Source organism: Chionomys nivalis, chromosome 12 (assembly GCF_950005125.1).
Source record: "Chionomys nivalis chromosome 12, mChiNiv1.1, whole genome shotgun sequence".
Taxonomy (NCBI): Eukaryota; Metazoa; Chordata; class Mammalia; order Rodentia; family Cricetidae; genus Chionomys; species Chionomys nivalis.
In genome coordinates, this window is record NC_080097.1 from 19,498,166 (window position 1) to 19,517,881 (window position 19,716).

The 19,716-nt window shown below is 39.5% G+C and overlaps 1 protein-coding gene across 3 annotated transcripts in view; it reads left to right on the top strand.

Annotated features, from left to right (window-relative positions):
- The window catches only part of Klf12 (KLF transcription factor 12), a 545,932-nt gene that overhangs the window by 249,117 nt on the left and 277,099 nt on the right, over positions 1 to 19,716 (top strand). The gene's annotated exons all lie outside the window — the stretch shown is intronic.

Here is a 19,716-nt window from a genome sequence, read left to right on the forward strand (position 1 = left end):
TTACTGCAGCAGAAGGAAACAGGATCAAAGTCATGGGCTGGTTTCCATCCAAATACAGCAGCACACGATGTACTAGGCATTGGCCTGGGAGAGTCCAAAACCGCATTTTCTCTTGTTACCCTGTCTTCCTCAAAAACAAACTCCTCTTACAAAACCAAGATGAACTTTGCACAGAAGCTAACATAAACCAAGAGAGAATGCAGGAGAATGGGAAAACCTGGTGCGTACCTCCTCTGCTGTGCTCTGCTCTGGTCTAGTAGATGATATGGAACAACGGTGTTTCCAGAGGTGGTGTTGGTTAAACTGATCAGTTCTACTTGAATCCAGTACAAGCTGGCACTCATGCAAACATCTTTATTAGTCAAGGTTTCATGGAGAAACAGAACTGATAGAATGAATATATACATATATATGTTTTTATTAGAGTGACTTACAGGCTGTGGTCTGACTTGTCCAATAATGACTATCTCCACACAAAAAGTCCAAGGATCCAATAGTTATTCAGTCCATGGGGCTAGATGTCCTATAGGGTCTTCAAGTATTTCTCAGAAACCTAAAGAGGTAGACTCTAGTACTAGCGAAGGAATGATTTGCCACTGAGAACAGGGCCAAGCAAGCAAATAGAGATCTCCTTTCTTGCAGGTTCCTTATGTAGGTTGCCACAAGAATGTGGGTCACAGACTAAAAGTGGGTCTCGCCATCTCAAATTGTGCATGGTATTGGGTCTTGAGAATGGAACCTCTGGCTTGATAGACAAGATCTCTACCTTTAAAGTACACCCTGTAGGTCTGTTTATTTGTTTGTTTGTTAAAGCTAGGCTTTGCTGACCTGGTACTTCCTACATAGTTCAGACTGGTCTTGAACCCATGGACGTTCTCTTGTTCCGGCCTCTCGAGCACCAGGATTACAGGTGGGCAACACCATAGGAAGCTTCTGTCATGGTCAGTTAGCCCACGTGTACATTGTGTGGTGGGCTAACTTTTGCTAAAGGAGACTGTGGGGTAAATGCAGAGTTCTACTTTGAGAAGAGAAGCAAGCTTAAGATCAGGGTTATTATTATTTTTTGTAAGCTCCCTTTAAAGAATTTCTCGCATCTAACATGCCTGAAAATCAGTCAAAATGGAATAAGATTCTTGATCTCAGTCAGTGTCTTAGATCTGACATTACCCCATCCATAAGCCAGAAAATACAGACAGGAGAAAGAGCAACTACATGAAAAGAGAAAAGTGAAAGAAAAGGCCGCGGATTGATGACTCCTGAAGTGTCCTCTGGGTATTGCAGATGAAAATGAATTTGGGGAGACTATTATCCCCCACCTGCACTCACCTCAAAATCCCATTATTATTACCAATGTAACTCTTCTCTGCCTGAAGTGGATGCAGTTTTAAGTAAATCAGTTGGAACTGACTGGGTAGGCTTTGGTGCAGCTGGAATGGCTTGCCAGGTGCAAAGTGTTTAGGAAGGAATGGGACAGTGTTGTACGGAAGCCCTTGGACTTTGCAGGTACCGTGCATAGTGGAAAAGTCTGCTTATTGAGGGGGATTTTTGTGAATGCTTTTAGAATCACAAAAGCCTTTCCTCTCTAAGATATACTTCCAGGAAACACAGGCAGTTGAGACTCAGCTTTCATTTTTTCCCCAGCCACAAATAAGTTGTCTTGGTCATGCCTCGTTAGACAAGAGAAAACCCTGTCACTTTTCTGAGGATCTCAACACAATCCAGTTTTGAAGTTTTATTTTAATGATGATATCCTTTTTTTTTTTTTTTTTTGCTATTTCTAGACAGTAGCTTCTTTGAAAGAACTGCAGCATATAGAGAGATCATTTTCTGAAAGGACAGACAACCATACTAAATGTAATCTAGCTAAAAAGTAAATAAAAATATGGATATTACCACTTGTGTCATGCCATGGTCTATGTAAACCCCAAATATAATATTCTAAGACTTTACAAAGTCATAGAGATGTAATAATTATAACTTCCCATAAGTAAATGTTAACTTTAGAGTGGGAGCCAGGATGTAACTTTTGAAAGGAAATGCGAATGAACTACTTCTGTCATTCTGTGGCAGAAACCTATGACAACATGAGACTGCTGTGACCATTTTAGCTGCAATTTTGCACTTACCCTATAGTCTTCTCCAGCAAACATTACTTTCTATGGTACAAGGGAGGTTATTATTCGTATGGTCCCTCTCCTCTCAAGTAGAATAACAGAAGGTATAACATACACATGTACTCAACTAGAGTTGAAAATAGAGTGCCACAAACATATACAAATCCAAGGAGTTATTAGATTTAGCTAGAGGAAGATGGACCAGATATGCCAAAGGATACGTTGGGTTTTACTGGAGGAACTACAAACTGAAGTAAATATCATGGGAAAGATGGGGTACGGGATATTCATGGTAAGAGTGGGAAATGATCACGGGGTGCTGTCAAACCTTATTTATTAGAAGATGGGAAGCATTCAAGCATTTCAAAGTGAGGAACGTTTTAGGAAAGGCTTGTGCTTATTGTTTTGTAGAGAAACCTTCTATGGGGAAAGTGGTGCAGCAGGATTTTGAGAATATTCGGCAAGAAAAGGGGACAGGGATTCCAAGAAAAGTTGGTGAAAGCAAGAAGAGTTAGTAGCTAATTGGGGGGAAGGGGATGAGGGAATGTTGAAGTGAGTGTCAGTGTGGAACCTGTAAGGGAATTTCTCCATTGGAATTAAGAAACATGAAGAAAGGGTAGGGCTTGAGATGGTTTTGAATGTATCGGTGGTGAAAGAGTCAGCGAGATGCTTGAAAGATGAATGGAGGGAAGTCACAACTGAGCACATAAAGCCAGTAATCTTGAGATTGTATGACACTGTAGAGAAGCTTATCAACAGAGAGATGGAGAGAAGAAGGAACAGGTAACGGAGCCTAAAGGACAAACCATCACACAGTGAGGACTCTGCAGAACGGCCCAGAAAATGTAGGACAGATAATCATAGGGACAAAGAGCCCCCAAATGCTTAGTAGTGCATGGCAAAGCCAATGAAACTGTCTCAAAAAAGACATTTTTGTTTTATAAGAAACCACATGAATTTTGTGACAGTCTCTGCTTAGATCATGGTACTAAAGTGACCAAATTTAAAAACGAAAATGGATGAATGAAATGTTATTCATAAAACAAGTGGCAACTCCCCCATGCCTTAATTTGCCCATCCCTCAAGCCACAGGACGGAGAGGGTTGACAGAAGAAATTGGGACTGAAAATACTGCACAGAGCAAGCAATTGTGCTGAGTGTCATTCAGAGGACCAACAGCATTGTCATAAAGAAGTGGACCCTGCACTAGGGAACTATACAAACATTATGAGATTATTTTTTAATACAGTGGTAGCAGAAACCATTATGCTGTCAAGTATACAGATAGGGATAGGGAGAAAATGAACAAAATTACATATTATATCCATATTTAGCAGCATCTCAAGATCCGCAGAACTGATGGAAATTTCAAGTCCGCACGTGGGCTTCCATGCATACCTTACACTTTCTGCTCTGTAAAGGCAAAAGTGAAGGGAGAGAGAGGCAGGGATCCCTAGGATCCTGGGAGGTAGGCGGGGCCCTGGGGGGCTGGTTCTGATCTTGGAGCCCACTGTTAGCATGAGCCAAGCTTTGCTTACTTTCAGGTGTTTCTCTCGTCATATATCTTGATGTCTAGGAAAAGAAGTCGTGTAATTGAACAACTCATAATTTGAAAGCAGAGGTCAGTTGTACAAAAGGAGCGTGAAAACCATACTTCATAGCAACACAAGTGTTCTGAGTTTAACTGGTGCACTGCGTAGCCATCATGAAGTAGTGACAAAACAAGAGAAAATTAATGCGGTTTTTCCAAGAACACTACTATTAGCCCTGACGATTCCTGTGTGCGGGTCTCCACTTTGATAGGCAGGCACATCAAACTAGATTCTTCACAGAGACCATAATTCATGACATGCCTTTATTCTGCTAGAACACTCCAGTGACTCTTGGTCCCCCCACCACCAATACACACACAAATTCCCTCTTCCCTGGTCCACTTCTTTCTCCTTTTGTTAGCTCCAGCTGCATCCTTCTCTCAGCAGGAATCCCAGGCATCTGGATCACACAGCCAGCTCAGAGTCTTTGCATCTGTTGTTCACTGTCCTTATCATGACCCTCCCCCCAACCCCGACATGAAAACAAGCCAGCCCATGTGCAAGCCTCTATCTACTCCTCCAGGTTCCCGCTCCTATGTAATTGTTCCCAGGCTAGATTCCTAGCTACTCCATCACTAAGGATGTCTTTCTAGCTCTCAGCAACCCATGACATCCTCAATTGCTTCCTTCTGCTCTGTGGCCCTTAGGTGATCTAGAATGTTCAGTTATTTTCTCACTTATATATATATTATTTACCATCTGTCCCATCATCACTACCATCCTCTCCACCAGTGTGACACTGGGCTACTGTAATTGACCTGGGTCACCACACTTTTGCCAACACTCTGAAAGATGCCCGGTACCCTGTAGCTGTGATCGAGAGATGTGGCACCATCGGTAACGTTTCTGTCCATTCTGCCTCCTTTAAGTTTGGCCAGTTTAGGAATGAGGAGAGCGAATTTATTTCGGTTGACTATTCCTGAAGATGAAGAAGCCTTGGCTACAGAAGTGGCATGTCTTACTATGGTTGAAGAAGCACTGCAAGCACTGCCAGGGTTAGCAGTGTGATGATAGACTGCTGAGCTTCAGGCTATTCAGGCTAGGGTCTACTAATCGGGTTGCACATATTAATTACCTCCTTAACTTCCAAGAAGCCACAGTGGGGGGGGGGGGGTAGAGAATGAGCAATGTGACATCATTTGCCTAAGATCAACAGGTTGCAAGTGACAAGGTCAGGGGTCCCCTCTTGTTTTCTGAAGCAGGAGCTGTGTTTCCATGCTACAGCTCTGCAAGTCCCTTTGGGAACAACTCCTCCTTAGACCTGCTGCCCCAAGAGATGGACATTCCAACAATATAATCCTTCCCAAGCATTCATGGTCCTTTATTGCCCTTCTGTCTGGCATAACAGCAGCTCTCCTGGAAGTTTACAGGGCAGGCAGTGTGAGCCACTGAAAGAGGAAATACAGCCTCGCAGCACTGTGGCTGCTGCCCACCCAGCTCAATGGCCTCCTACTCCTGCCAGCTCTCAGCATCTTCTCTTTTTTTCCCCCGATAGGCAGGAAAGGGATTCTGTACCTCTTTCTAAGATCTTTTTCTTCTGATGTAATGCTCACAAGAAAACCCAGGGTCATAGTAATGCTAAGCAAGAACTTTCCCACTGAACCATTCCCTTCCAACTCTCTTTCTTTTTAAAGGACATAAAGGACCTTATGTTTTAAGGTTCAGAAATCATTTTATCACATACATTTAATAAGATGATTTATGGAAAACTTCTTAAGCAAAGTCAAGAATGGGCCAGTTATCTTCAGTGGAACTGTTTCATTTTTTGCTAGTGCCTAGGCTGGAGAGGATGTTGAGGGGCCATGTCCTCTGGTGTGATGTATCAGTATCTGTCCACTAGTTCACAGGAGGAAAAAGAGTTTAAGTGTGTTGAAAGGAGCATGAAGCTTTGGGTATCCTCAGGCCTCAAAAGAGGCACCTGATGGACTTCCTATCAAGTGTAAAATAGAAAGAAGAAACTGCCAAGGGTTTGCTTTGGCAGGGACTTCTGCCCTCTGCCCCATAGAGGGAGGGAATACCCCTGCGTGATGTCGAGGCTGTCAATCAGGCGCGTCCCACATGGAAAGAGCTGTAAATGCACCTGGAAGGTTTGTAACTGAAAAGCAGAAAGTACAGAGCGCGTGGTGTTGCATTCCACTTGGGCTTTGGTTACTGAATGCAAGGCTGCCTTTGGCAAACAAAAATGCCTGAGGGTGGACTGACTGGCTGTCATTTGTCCACTGCACTGAGGAGACATCACTCCTAAATCAGTTAGATTAAAATAGCAAGTGCTTTGTGAGATCACAGTTCTGCGGTTCAGAATTTGGAATGGGTTTACACAAAGAGTTTTCACACTGGCCACATCTGGAATCCCTGGTATAGATGTGGTATTCTAGTGACTGGAATGAGAACAGCTAATGAAATATGGCGAACTTACTATCTGGGATGGGTGGCCAGCTAAGCAATGCATCTCTTCCAACCAACTCTGTCCAAGCTCTTTCCCAGGGTGACCCACTTCTCAGAACAGGAGCCCCAAGTTTCTTTTCAAGTCCCCACTTGTGTTGTATCTTCCATTGTATTTTAACCACAGCAGGCCATAGAGTCCAGCAGAGTCACTGTTAGGAGTGGCCAGATAAGGATGTTGCTCAGGACAATCTTCTTAGTGGTACTATGTCACTAGGAATTGAAAACCTATCTGCTCAACTGTTTCAAATGTTTTGGAATTCTGTAGTTTTCTTTCTCGAATTTGTCCAGAACACCTCCAAATTCAAGAACTGAGTTTCTCCAAACATCCCAATCCATTTTCCACTTTTCAAATGTATAAAATCTTAAATATGGAGGCTTTGTGTGTATGTGTGTGCGCATGGGCATATATCTGTTTTATATGTGTGTATATGTATCTACGCGCGTGTGTATGTGTGTGTGTTTAATGAGAGACTGGATCTTACTAAGTAACTCTTGCTGGTTTAGAAATTACTTGGTAGACTAGATTGGCCTTGAACTCAGAGATATCTTTGTGTTCTACCTCCTGAGAATATGTTAAAGGTATGTACTGCCGTGCCAATCTCCAAGATAAATTCTTTGCAGCCACAGATGATCTCCTGCTCTCTTACTTTACAGAACTCTGTGTGTGTATATGTGTGAATGTGTGTGTGTGTGTGTGAGAGAGAGAGAGAGAGAGAGAGAGAGAGAGGTGGAGGAGGGAGGGAGAGAGGGAGGGAGGGAGGGAGGGAGGGAGGGAGGGAGGGAGAGAGGGAGGTGGGGGAGGGAGGGAGGAAAAGAAAGAGAGATTGAATGTGTGAGAGGTATGTGTGTTTTGGTTGCCCTGGAAACTTTTGCATTATCCAAAATGAGTACCAAGAAAATTGATCCTTCCTAACATGGACTCAGATGTGCAAAGACTAATGGAGGTTAACTGAATGAGATGTCCCTATTCCACATTTATTAAAAGCAGAGTGGAATTATGCAAGTATGTAGATAAGCTAATCATCTGACCTAATCAGCAATGCAAATTTTAAAAAACCTTTATGATTATTTTCTTAGTTTGGCTGAGGGTTTGAATATGAGGAATTTCCCAGAATGATGGCAGATGTATTTTATAATATTTATTGAAAATATTGGAAAGAAGTCTTTAAGTAGAATCCTCCTGAAAAGCACATCCAAACCGATAACTTCCTTAGCATATTTTATCCTTAAGTTTATGTAAGCACCACATTATTCAGATGATCATAGAAGAGCTCCAGCCTTTCCTGGGATATCTCAGGCAGTTAGCTTTAGGCTTGGCCTTTATCCTCTAGCAGAACAAACCAAGCCCTCCTCTAGCTGGGATGTCTTTGACAACTCCTTTTTATTTTATCTTTTAACAAAATAGCACCACAAGAATAATCTGTTCTTTGGCTAGCTGATGATTTGATACTTTGGCAAAGGTATCATTGTTCATAATGTTTCATCAACTTTTCATGGTCTATCATTGTCATTTACAGGCACATGTATCCTGAGCAGTTTGTAGTTCAAAGCTAATTTTTAGGTGGTGTTTGTCAGTTTAATGTCATAATCACAATCCTAGTCAATTTGTGATTGCAGGGCCCCATCAATTTCTTGGATACTTCAAAGGTTGCTGTTAGGAATGGTCATGGTTCACTGCAGAAAACTTAAAATTTTTTATTTCTATTTATTTATTAAAGATTTCTGCCTTCTCCCCGCCACCACCTCCCATTTCCCTCCTCCTCCCCCATCAAGTCCCCCTCCCTCATCATCCCTAAGAGTAATCCGGGTTCCCTGCCCTGTGGGAAGTCCACGGACCCCCACCTCCATCCAGGTCTAGTAAGGTGAGCATCCAAACTGCCTAGGCTCCCACAAAGCCAGTACGTGCAGTAGGATCAAAAACCCATTGCCATTGTTCTTGAGTTCTCAGTAGTCCTCATTGTCCGTTATGTTCAGCAAGTCTGGTTTTATCCCATGCTTTTTCAGACCCAGGCCAGCTGGCCTTGGTGAGTTCCTGATAGAACATCCCCATTGTCTCAGTGTGTGGGTGCACCCCTCGTGGTCCTGAGTTCCTTGCTCGTGCTCTGTCTCCTGCTCTTGATTTGGACCTTGAGATTTCAGTCTGGTGCTCCAATGTGGGTGGGTCTTTGTCTCTGTCTCCTTTCATCGCCTAAATGTTTTTCTTTGGGTTCACCTTCTTAATTAGCTTCTCTAGAATCACGCATAATAGGCTCAACGTCCCCTGTTCATGGCTAGAAATCAAATATGAGTGAGTACATCCCATGTTCCTCTTTTTGGGTCTGGCTCACCTCACTCAGGATAGTGTTTTCTATTTCCGTCCATTTGCCTGCAAAATTCAGGAAGTCATTGTTTTTTACTGCTGAGTAGTACTCTAATATGTATATATTCCATACTTTCTTCATCCATTCTTCCATTGAAGGGCATCTAGGTTGTTTCCAGGTTCTGGCTATTACAAACAGTGCTGCTATGAACATAGTTGAGCATATACTTTTTAAATGCTATATGCTGCAGATCTTGGAGAAGTTAAAAGACCACAATTTATTAAATACTGTTTGTAGGAGTTCACTTGTTTGTTTCCTGGTCACCCAGACTCCCAAATTAACCACATAGAAACTGTATTAATTAAACCACTGCTTGGCCAATTAGCTCTAGTTTCTTATTGGGTAACTCTTGCATCTTAGTTTAACCCATTTCTAGTAATCTGTGTATTGCCACATGGCTGCAGCTTACTGGGTAAAGTTCCACCTGGCTCCAGTAGAACTTCATGGCTTCTCTCTGACTCTGCCCTTCTTTCTCTCAGCATTCAGTTTAGTTTTCCCCACCTAGCTCTGTTCTACCTTATCAGGTCAAGCCAGTTACTTTATTAACCAGTGGTATCCACAGCATTCAGAGGGGAATCCCACATCAAAATACATCTGAGATACACAAACTTATTTCCTAGTTACCTGCTTCAGACTGAAGCCCAAAGTCTTGTACAAAAATCTAGAGAAAGCCTATTTCTAGTACTTAGTACTCTATATGACCATTAATATTACAACAGAAAGTTTAAATATATTGATAATAAACATAAATTTTGAGATAAAATTTATGCCTTAAGAAAAGTTGTAACAGTTAAATAAAACCAACTGATTATGAGATTAGTGGCAGTAGAACAATTCCTTAATTTTAGTTTTTCTTCTGCCCCTTTCCAGGTGGATATTCTGAAATGAGACAGAAATTTTAGATTTTCCTTTAACAAGAATGCTTGTGTGTAGACAATAAAAGAGCCACAGTACAACTTCAAAACCATCTTTAATTTTTAATTGGATTGGGACTAGAAAAAGATCATTTGCCTTATATGTTTGTAGAGTACAGCAGAAACAAACATTTGGGAAGGTTTATGAAATTTTTTCCTGACGGAAATGTAATATGCCATTAGACCAATTTACGTTCTTTCTTGAGAAATTTTTCTTGGTGATTTATCCTCCTCCTCCTCCTCCTCCTCCTCCTCCTCCTCCTCCTCCTCCTCCTCCTCCTCCTTTTTCTTCTTCTGTTTCATTTGTCCAGTGGTCTTCATGTTTATTAGTTGGATGCTTTAATTCTCTTGGAAAAACAAAAACAAAATCTGTTCCAACCCTAACTTTGGAGAGTTCTCTTTTTTGACAGGTTATGTCTGATCAAATGAAAGACATTTGTTAGTCTCATAAATTAGTTTAGATTAAATGGTCATGCTGTTTGATGAACTATCACCTCTCCTAATCAAAAGATCTCTTCTGTTTGAATCTAATCTTTATCAATAATGATGTTATCCTTAGCTTTTCTTCTCCTGTGCACACAAGATCAAAACCTCTTACCCAATGGAACATATCCTGGTTTCCATTTTGAGATCAACACATCTTTGAAATATACACACTGCTTTAATTCAGCAGTTTTTTCTACTATTTAATGTCTCTTCACAGTTGTTGTTTCCTTCTCATTAGCATTAAAAAATTAAGTACCACTATTGCTACTTTTTGTTTAGTAAACGTATTTCTTTATTATTAATATATATTATTGATTTTATTGAGATATTTACATTTTCTCTACTCCTTTCCCTTTCTCTTCCCTTCCCTTCAACCCTCTGCCATGGTCCCCATGCTCTCAATTTACTCAGGAGATCTTGTCTTTTTCTACTTCCTATACAGTTAGATCCATGTATGTCTCTCTTAGGGTCCTCATTGTTGTATTTATTCTCTGGAATTGTGATTTGTAGGCTTATTTTCTTTGCTTTATGTTTAAAAACTACTTATGAGTGAATACATATGATAATTGTCTTTCTGAGTCTGGGTTACCTCACTCAAAATAATGTTTTCTAGCTTTATCCATTTGCCTGCAAATTTCAAGATGTTGTTATTTTTTCTGCTGTGTAGTATTCCATTGTGTATATGTACCACATTTTTCTTATCCATTCTTTAGTCGAGAGGCATTTAGGTTGTTTACAGGTTCTGGCTATGACAAACAATGCTGCTATGAACATAGTTGAGCACATGTCCTTGTGCCAGTGTTGAGCATCCTTTGGATATATACCCAAAAATGGTATTATTGGGTCTTGAGGAATGTTGTTTTCTAATTTTCTGAGAAATCACTACACTGACATCCAAAGGAGTTGTATCAGCTTGCATTCCCACCAGCAATGCAGGAGTGTTTCCTTTTCCCCATAGCCTCTCCAGCATAAGTTATCATCAGTGTTTTTGATCTTGATCATTCCTATAGGTGTAAGATGGAATCTCAGAGTTGTTTTGATATGCATTTCTCTGATGACCAAAGATGCTAAGCATTTCCTTAAGTGTCTTTCAGCCCTTTTAGATTTCTTTGTTGGGAGTTCTCTGTTTAAGTGTGTACTCCATTTTTTATTGTATTATTTGTTCTTCTGATGATCAATATTTTGAGTTCTTTGTATATTTTGGAGATCAGACCTCTGTCTGACGTGGGATTGGTAAAGATCTTTTCCCATTCTGTAGGCTACCATTTTGTCTTGTTGACCATGGATCTTTTATAACTGCTTGTCCTGTATAATTGTATGGTATGCCTGTGATGTTTTTCATGTTGTAATTTGCAAAAAAAAAAAAAAATTCATTTTACAAGAGACATACCCGGGAACATTGTAAATCTTAAGTTGCTTGGGTATTTCCATAATGGCATTGACTTTTAATAAATGTGCAATTACAGAATCAGCCTTTTCAGAGTTAAAATCTGTTGCCTGTCGAAATCCTGAATATTTATTTATGGTATGGTGCACATACTTTAATTTTCCAAACTCCATAAAATGAAACGCATCCATTTGCAAAATTTCATTTCTTTGCATACCCTTTGGGTTACTTCCTGCAAGCAGTGGAGTTTAGTTTTACAAAGAAAAAGTAGGACATTTTCTTATAATTTCCTTGGCTTGTTGACAAATAATAGAAAAATCTTTCTTCAAAACTTTGTTTTCAACATGGTGTTAAATATGAAGTTCTAAAACTTTTAGCACGTTTTGTAACAATAGCTAATCAGCTTCCTCATTACCTTGTGCTAGAGGGTAGACCCGTATGGGATCTGATATGTGTTCTATACAAGGGGTTATTTCTATTTCTGGTTATTTCTTATAATTAAATATAGAACAGTGTTAATGCTAAATCATCTGGAATAAATCCAGCAGTTTCAATATATAAAACAACTCTTTCTACATCTCAAGGGTCAGTGATTGTATTAAAAGTTTCTGGGAAAATCTAATATAGCCATGAAAATATCATATAATTCTGACTTTTGAACAGAACCATAGGGCTTTGAACTACTTTACTTATTTTTCCTGACTTATAACCTCCATTTGTGATTTATTTCTATGAGTATAGAATGTAGGGGCTCTGGAAATTTATGTGTCTCACACATTATGAGGGAGGATTAACTGGTTCTTTTTATAAACTGAAATCTTTTGTTTTCAGGATATTTATTGTTAATTTCCCCCAATAAATTACTGCAAGCTCTTTGCCAGTGTTCATTTTCTGCACATAATGAGGATATTTCAGCATTAATAAAAGATACCATAATTTCTGTTTGGTCTAGTACTATTAATTGATAGAGTCTCATTTTTCCTTTCAGAATCAATTCAGAAAGCTTTCCTACACAGGACTTTAATTTTTTTTTACTCTGTTTGTGTGGTAAAAATATTCATCCTAAGGTATTATCTTCTCTCTGTCTAAAAATTACTCAAGGAAAATGAGTAGGAGGTAGTATGACCTGGATTCATTCGAGTTCTAGATACAGGCAACTCATGTGTGCATACTGTAATTTCTCTTTTACAAAAGCCAATTCTCTCACTGCCTCAGCTGATAATTTCCTTGGGCTATTTAAGTCCTTATCACCTTTTAAGTTTTGAAATAAATTACATAGTTCTTGAGTAGTTATTTTGATTGTTGATCACAACATGTTATTATCTCCTAGCAATTTGAAAATCATTAAGAGTTCATCATTTATTCCTCTTGATTTGTTTCTGTAGTTGAATTTTCTGTAAACCTCTTTTATATCCTAGGTAATTAAGAGAATCTTTTCTTTGTATTTTTTCAGGAGCAATTTGTAATACACAACAAGACAAAATTCCTTTTACTTTATCAAACATTTATTCTAAGGTGTCTGTGTCTGAATCAACTAAAGATTGTTAACAGTCAGGCATCTGTACTGGCCTCCCCTTGGGGTTCTGACAGGCTGTGTCCTCAGCTGTCTCCACTAAGAGCACCTTCCATGTGCAGTCTCTAAGATCCCTTTTAAAGGGGCCCTGCCCACCTCACATCTCTCTTTTTCTCACTCTGCTTTTCTGCCTCTGTCTCTGTCTCTCTCTGTCTCTCTGTCTCTCTCTCTGTCTCTCTCTCTCTTTCTCTCTCTATTTGCCTTTCTCTTCTCTTCTGTTCCTATCCCCAGAGCCCACCTTCACCCCTACCCTTCCCTTTTTTTAATGTTACCTTACCCCTAATAAAACGCCCTTGCACATGAGTTCTGTTACATGGCATCTTTCTCTCTCATGCTGCTTTTTTGAAATAACAACAAAGATATTATGGTAAAATATAGATTGAGGGAACTGTTTATGAATTATTTTGAATGGTTGCTGTACAAAATATTGACAAATGGTAGGGCTGTTTAACATCATTTTTGGAAGACTTTTCCAGTGATACGTTTTAACAGGCTGAAAATTATTATAAGTAGGCTCTGTGATAGCAAATTTTTCTCTATCCTGTTCTTGTAAAGGTATAGTTAAAAAAAAACAGTCTTCTATAGTAGACAGCCTTTAGGTAATAAAAAAAAAAAAAAGGCAAGGGAATTCCAGGCTGTACAGAGTCCATTGACTGAATCACCTGATCAATAGCTCTCATATCTATTATTTTTCTCTATTTTCCAAACTTCTTTTTAATGACAAATATAGGAGACTTCCAAAGACTGATCAGTTCTTCAATATGTTGAGCCTTTAGCTGCTCCCTCACCAGGTGTTCTAATGTCTGTAATTTTTTGATGCCAAAGGCTGTTGTTCTATCCAGCCACTTTTGTCAGTTAACCATTTTAAAGGTAGTGCTGTTGGAACCTTTCAAAGATCAGCGACTGTTTTACCCTGCCTATGTTCAGCCTGAACAGGCAATAGCTATTCTTGGTAATATCTTTTAAAATTTCTCCCAGAAGCCCTCTTTATTTTATGAGTGAAGAAATGTTAGTATGTGTTTTCCATTGCTGTAACAAATCATAAACTTATTGCTATGCTAGTCACATAAGGCTTTACTTTCCCTATCTGCCCTTCTAGTCCTATACATATGACCCACCTTGTACTTTGTTTTATGTGAGATAAAGTTCCAATCACTAGAAGCTGAATATTTGCTTCCTGAGGAGAACAATCGGGTGGCCAAGATTTTAATGAAATTATTGATATATCTGTGCCAATTTCTATTAAACCTTCAAGTACAATGCCATTTATTCATATATTTAGCTTTGGTCTGTGATCATTTATAGAAGTTTGACAAAACACTTGTTTTATAGTCTCTTCTGAAAATTTTACTTTATTGTCTGAAGCTGTTCTGTCATCTAGACCATTATGGGTTTTAACAACAGGCATTAAATCTTTTAATTGCTCTGTGGAGGAGTTTTCTCAATACTGACAAGGAATGATTGAACCAAATTGGAGTCTGTGAGAGACCCTTTAAGGCATTTCCTGTTGGCAAAGGGTTACCTTGCCTGTCCCATGCTAATCTGTATTCGTTAGTCCAATACTGGCTTTTGCAACACTGTTTGCAGATTCCATGAGTTTGAGTACTAGTATTTGGATTATCTCTAGGGGAAAAAAAAAAAAAAAAGAACATTGTTTCTAAGAATGTCTTGCCTACAATCCCTTTTCTGATGACCTTGTTTGCTGCAATTAAGACAATTGACCTTTTGATTTTTCTTATAATTTTTAGAAAACACTTCTCCTATCAAAGTAATCGTAAGTGTGAGATCCAATATCAGTATTTGGGACCCATTCATCTACTGGTTCTGATCTTACCTTTAAAGGAATAATTGACCTTTTACATTCTGAATTAGCAAAGATCAAATTAATATTTGTCTAAATTCTTGATCTGCGAGCATTCTATTTCAGCTTAAGTCAATCTTTGTTAAAAATATTATTTTTACTTTATTTTACTTTATTTGACCAATATTATGCCAATCCCAGCTAAGTTGATTATCCCTTCATTTTCTTTTTCAATTTTCAAACCTTCCTTTGTGGAACTATATGGAGTCCTAACTCCCTGCATCATGATATTGTTTCCCATTCTTAATTTGCAAAAGATTTTTTAAAAGAAATAAAACCTGATTGCCTCCCTAAGAATTCACAGGTGTCTCACTTGCTCTGCCGACTTTTCAGTTTTCCCATAGCTTTAACATTGGAGGTATGTGTGGGTAGCCAGCTACAATGACAGTGCTCAGCTGTGCAAGCAGGGACTTTGGGTGCTGCAGGGTGCCCAGAGCAGGGTTGCAGAAGATCTTCGTTGTGCTACACACCCAAGCTGAGGGTAACTGCAGCTGCTCTAGCACAAGTGAAGGAGAAGTGAGCCCTCTGAGAAGTGCATGGGGAGATGGTGTAGGAAGAGCCCATGAGGCTAGGACACAGCATGGAAGGGCACAGGCTACCTGGATGACAGAGCTGGCAATGGGCAGCTGCCTCAGGCTGTTAGAGACCCTGCAGGAGGCTGCGACCGCAGATTTGGGGCTGGGGTGTGCAACCCAAGCATGGCTGTTAAAGAGACTACATACTGAAAAGGGTGTTGTAATAGGAGTGGCAGGGCTGCTTCCCACTGCCACCCGGCTAGCTTTACCCCGAAATAATTACACGGAAACTGTATTCTTTTGAACCCTGCCTGGCCCATTAGTTCCAGCCTCTTATTGGCTAGATCTTACATATTGATCTAACCCATTTCTAATATTCTGTGTAGTATCACGAGCTGGCTTACCAGGAAAGATCTTAACCTGCGTCTGTCTGAAGTGGGAGAATCATGGCGACTCCTAACTCGGCTTCTTTCTCCCAGCATTCTGTTCTGTTTACTCCACCTATCTAAATTCTACCCTATCAGAGGCCAAGCAGTTTCTTTATTAATTAACCAACGAAAGCAACAGATTAATGCAAGACCCACCTCCATCATTTCCCCTTTTTCTGTTTAAACAAAAAAGAAAGGCGTTCACTTTGACATAGTAAAATTACATATAACAAAACAGTTATCAAGCAAGAATTACAGTTACAATATTTATATCTATTTTATCCTTTATCATAATTAAGGAAAACTATAACTATCTATCCATTCTTCAACTCCATCAAAGACTCCAGAAGAATATAATATTACCTAAGTAAACAAGAAATCCAAAACTCTAGAAATGACAGAGACATTTCACTGCCTGGACAGTCACTCAAAGTTCCTCTGTACCGTTGGTGCATCCATCTTCAGCCTACAGGCCCATAGTATCCAGCAGACATTTTCATCAAGCAGGAAATTCCAAAGACAGTTCAGTCACTTTTTGCTGTGTCCTGCAGAATGTCTCGCAGACTCTTTCATGAGTCAGGAACCCCAAAAGACCATCTCACCTTTAGGCAAGTTCAGTAGTCCTCTCTCTGTAGGTTCTTTGTGTCCAGTTTATGCAACAGTCCAGGCAAGAACAGTTTCTTGCCCAAATGGCTATCAAACTCCATAAGGAGCCTCTTCGATGCCCATCTTCCTCTTGAAGTAGATTGGTGCTGCCAGGAGCAGACGTGTCTCATTATCATGAAAAGCCCTAAGTTATTAAAACATTAAATGCCATATTCTGTAGTCTTTGAAAGATATGAAGAATGCCTATCCAACTGAAATATATATCCCTAGCTGAAATATATCTATGCACATCTAGAAAATCTAACTAACATGACTAAAAGCTTGACAATTATTGATGATTATCCATTAACAACCTATATACATTACATTTTTAAATGAGCTATACAATCACAATACCTTAATCAAGATTAGAAATATGCATATACATATAACAAAATTGACCTTCAAATCCACACCAAAGCAAATTATTCATATCTATATCATATCCCCCTTTAAATGTAAAAGAACATTTATAAACAATATTTGGGAACATGGGCGCAGTTTTTTCTCTCCAAACTGCTTCCTGCTGAATGGGGGCGTCCTTAATTAGGTCTTTCATGGTGTAACCTGTGTGTCAGGGTCATCTCGGTTGGCAGTTGTGTGAAGTAATTTTTTGAGGGTGTTCACAGTAACCTTTCAGGAGGGCGTGGTCTATCATACCATATTGGGATAGAAGAAATCCACAGGGTCGCATCCTCTGTGAAAACAAAAGAAGACCCTCTCCAAAGCATCATATCCTTAGACCCATACTCTGAAATCATAACACCCTTGTATCCATTCTGGTTTAGCTTGGCAGCCCATATAATGAAATGTCTCTCTGCACTTAGCTCCTTTACAGTCAAAAATTTTAAAGAAAACACAATAATACAAAGAATCCAGACTCTCTGTGAATTTTCCATTTTTACATGGCTTATTTTTCTTTATTTCTTTTAGTCTATAACTATCTGTACTCTGCCTCTTTAAAGACTTTACCTTTTTTTTAAGACATTAACTTTATTGTTTATATATATATATATATATATATATATTATTTCTCTCTCTCAAGCCTACGTACATTCATCCAACAGTGTCTGAATCAGTTCTATTGTGAATCTGTAATTTTTTTACTATCCAGGAGCATTCCTTAAAATGTTAAGCACTTTTTAAAAACTTAAGTTGCACCATGTATGGGTAATACGGTACTGCCTGTTTACAGCCAGTCTAAATCTTAACTGCGCTGTTATTATGGTAATTATGGTACTTCCTGCCAGAGACCAGCACAGTTCAGCATGGCGGAGCCTGTCCTGCCTCAGAACCATTTGGTGCCCCTGAGCCACACACAGTTCCAGGCACACAGCAGTCCACATCGCCATCAAGCAAGCAGTAGCACTTTAGTCCAAATGCTCCATTCAAAAACTCTGTCTCCCGCAGGAGCCAGACAGAGATAGCGATGGCGGCACAGCCCAGAAAGCCGGCATTTTAAAACAGCCAGTTTTTTCCTGCTGCTGAGTCAGGACAATTTCTTTGCCGCACGCAACCCACAAACAGCAAAAAGCTGTCTTAAATTCTCTCTGTGTCCTTTTTAAGCCCTCTCAGGTTTTACGTGGAGTTCATTAGCACGTTGGGTGCCACTCTGTTGTAATATGAGCGGCAGGGCTGCTTCCCACCGCCACCGGGCTAGCTTTACCCCGAAATAATTACACGGAAACTGTATTCTTTTGAACCCTGCCTGGCCCATTAGTTCCAGCCTCTTATTGGCTAGCTCTTATATATTGATCTAACCCATTTCTAATATTCTGTGTAGTATCACGAGCTGGCTTACCAGGAAAGATCTTAACCTGCGTCTGTCTGAAGTGGGAGAATCATGGCGACTCCTGACTCGGCTTCTTTCTCCCAGCATTCTGTTCTGTTTACTCCACCTATCTAAATTCTACCCTATCAGAGGCCAAGCAGTTTCTTTATTAATTAACCAACGAAAGCAACAGATTAATACAAGACCCACCTCCATCAAAAGGGCCCTACTGAGAAAAGCCAGTGACCTGCAGCAGCTCGGAGAAATGGTGGCTTTAAAAGGCACCCCTTGATCTTGCCACACATTGGACACAGGTGAAGTGATTATTTATATCGTTCTATTATTAAATAAAACTCAGGAGTCAGATATTGGGGTTAAAACCTGATAGATCCGAAGAACAACAGAAGAACGATCAGCTGAACCTGCCTCTCCACACCTGCAGATCAAAAGGCCTGCAAATGAATCTAAGCTCTTCTTGATTCCACCCTGTGTTTCTCTATCCTAATCTTAGTCCACCAAAAACTCTGTGGTTAATTCTGGCCAATCGAATTTTGACTCTGTCCTCTGATTTAAGGAGAATGAATTGCTATATTTGAGGACAAAGCTAGAGAATATAGGTAATCCAATGTGTATCAGTATTTTCTTGTCAGAGACTTTGGAACTCGGACACATTTTTCAACTGAACATTTATTATTCAGAGAATACATGTTATTCACAGAACACCCCCATTTGTCTAAACTCTTAACTCTCTGGGTAAAATTTTCAGTCTTTGCATTGTTGACATTTTAGAGTGATAGATTCTTTAGTGTGGATGGTTGAATGTTCAGAGTATTATAGACTATTCAGCAATGTCCTTGACTTATCTACAATATGACAATAACAGTCTTATGTCCCCAGTAGCACCCTACCTCTCAAGACTTGACAGGAAAAGTATTTCCATATTCTCTCAAAATCTCTGGGGCAGACCAATAAGGAATTTATCCACATTTAAAGATGACTATTGTAGAGTGTTTGAATTAATTCATATAACATTTAACAAGCAATATCATTTCACAAAGCACTTTTCTATTTGGATGGGCCTAGAGAGAGAACGTGTGTCATCTCCACTAGCATCCACCAGATGCAATGAATACCAGTTTCTTCAGTTCAAAACCTGTGGAGACTCTAGGGTTAGTTTTTTCCAGCCACACTGTAAATATTGTGGACAACCACAAATTGTCTCTTCCTGGATGAAACATGATGAGATATCAGCCTTTATTTGTGGGTCCATAATGCATAGCTGCAAGAAAAGATATTTGAAAAATAAAAGGTATCTTTTGCTCAATTGTATCCAAATATCATTCTAACCATACTTTTAAATATGCTTGAACCTAACTTCCATTGTAATCTTGATTTGAAATGTACTTGTACCCTAAATGTCATCGTCACCTTGTTTTAAAGTACATTTTGCTTTCCTTGGCTAACAGTGATGGTTTTGGAAAGCCCCTGTTTTCCATTGGGAAGTAAACTTCTGGATTGGAATCATGTATTTTAACTTTTGCATAAGGGAATTTTCAAATGAAGAGGTGTGCTTTCTATCTAAGGGAGGTGAGACTTGAAATTTCGGGCACTGATTTGCAAAGCTA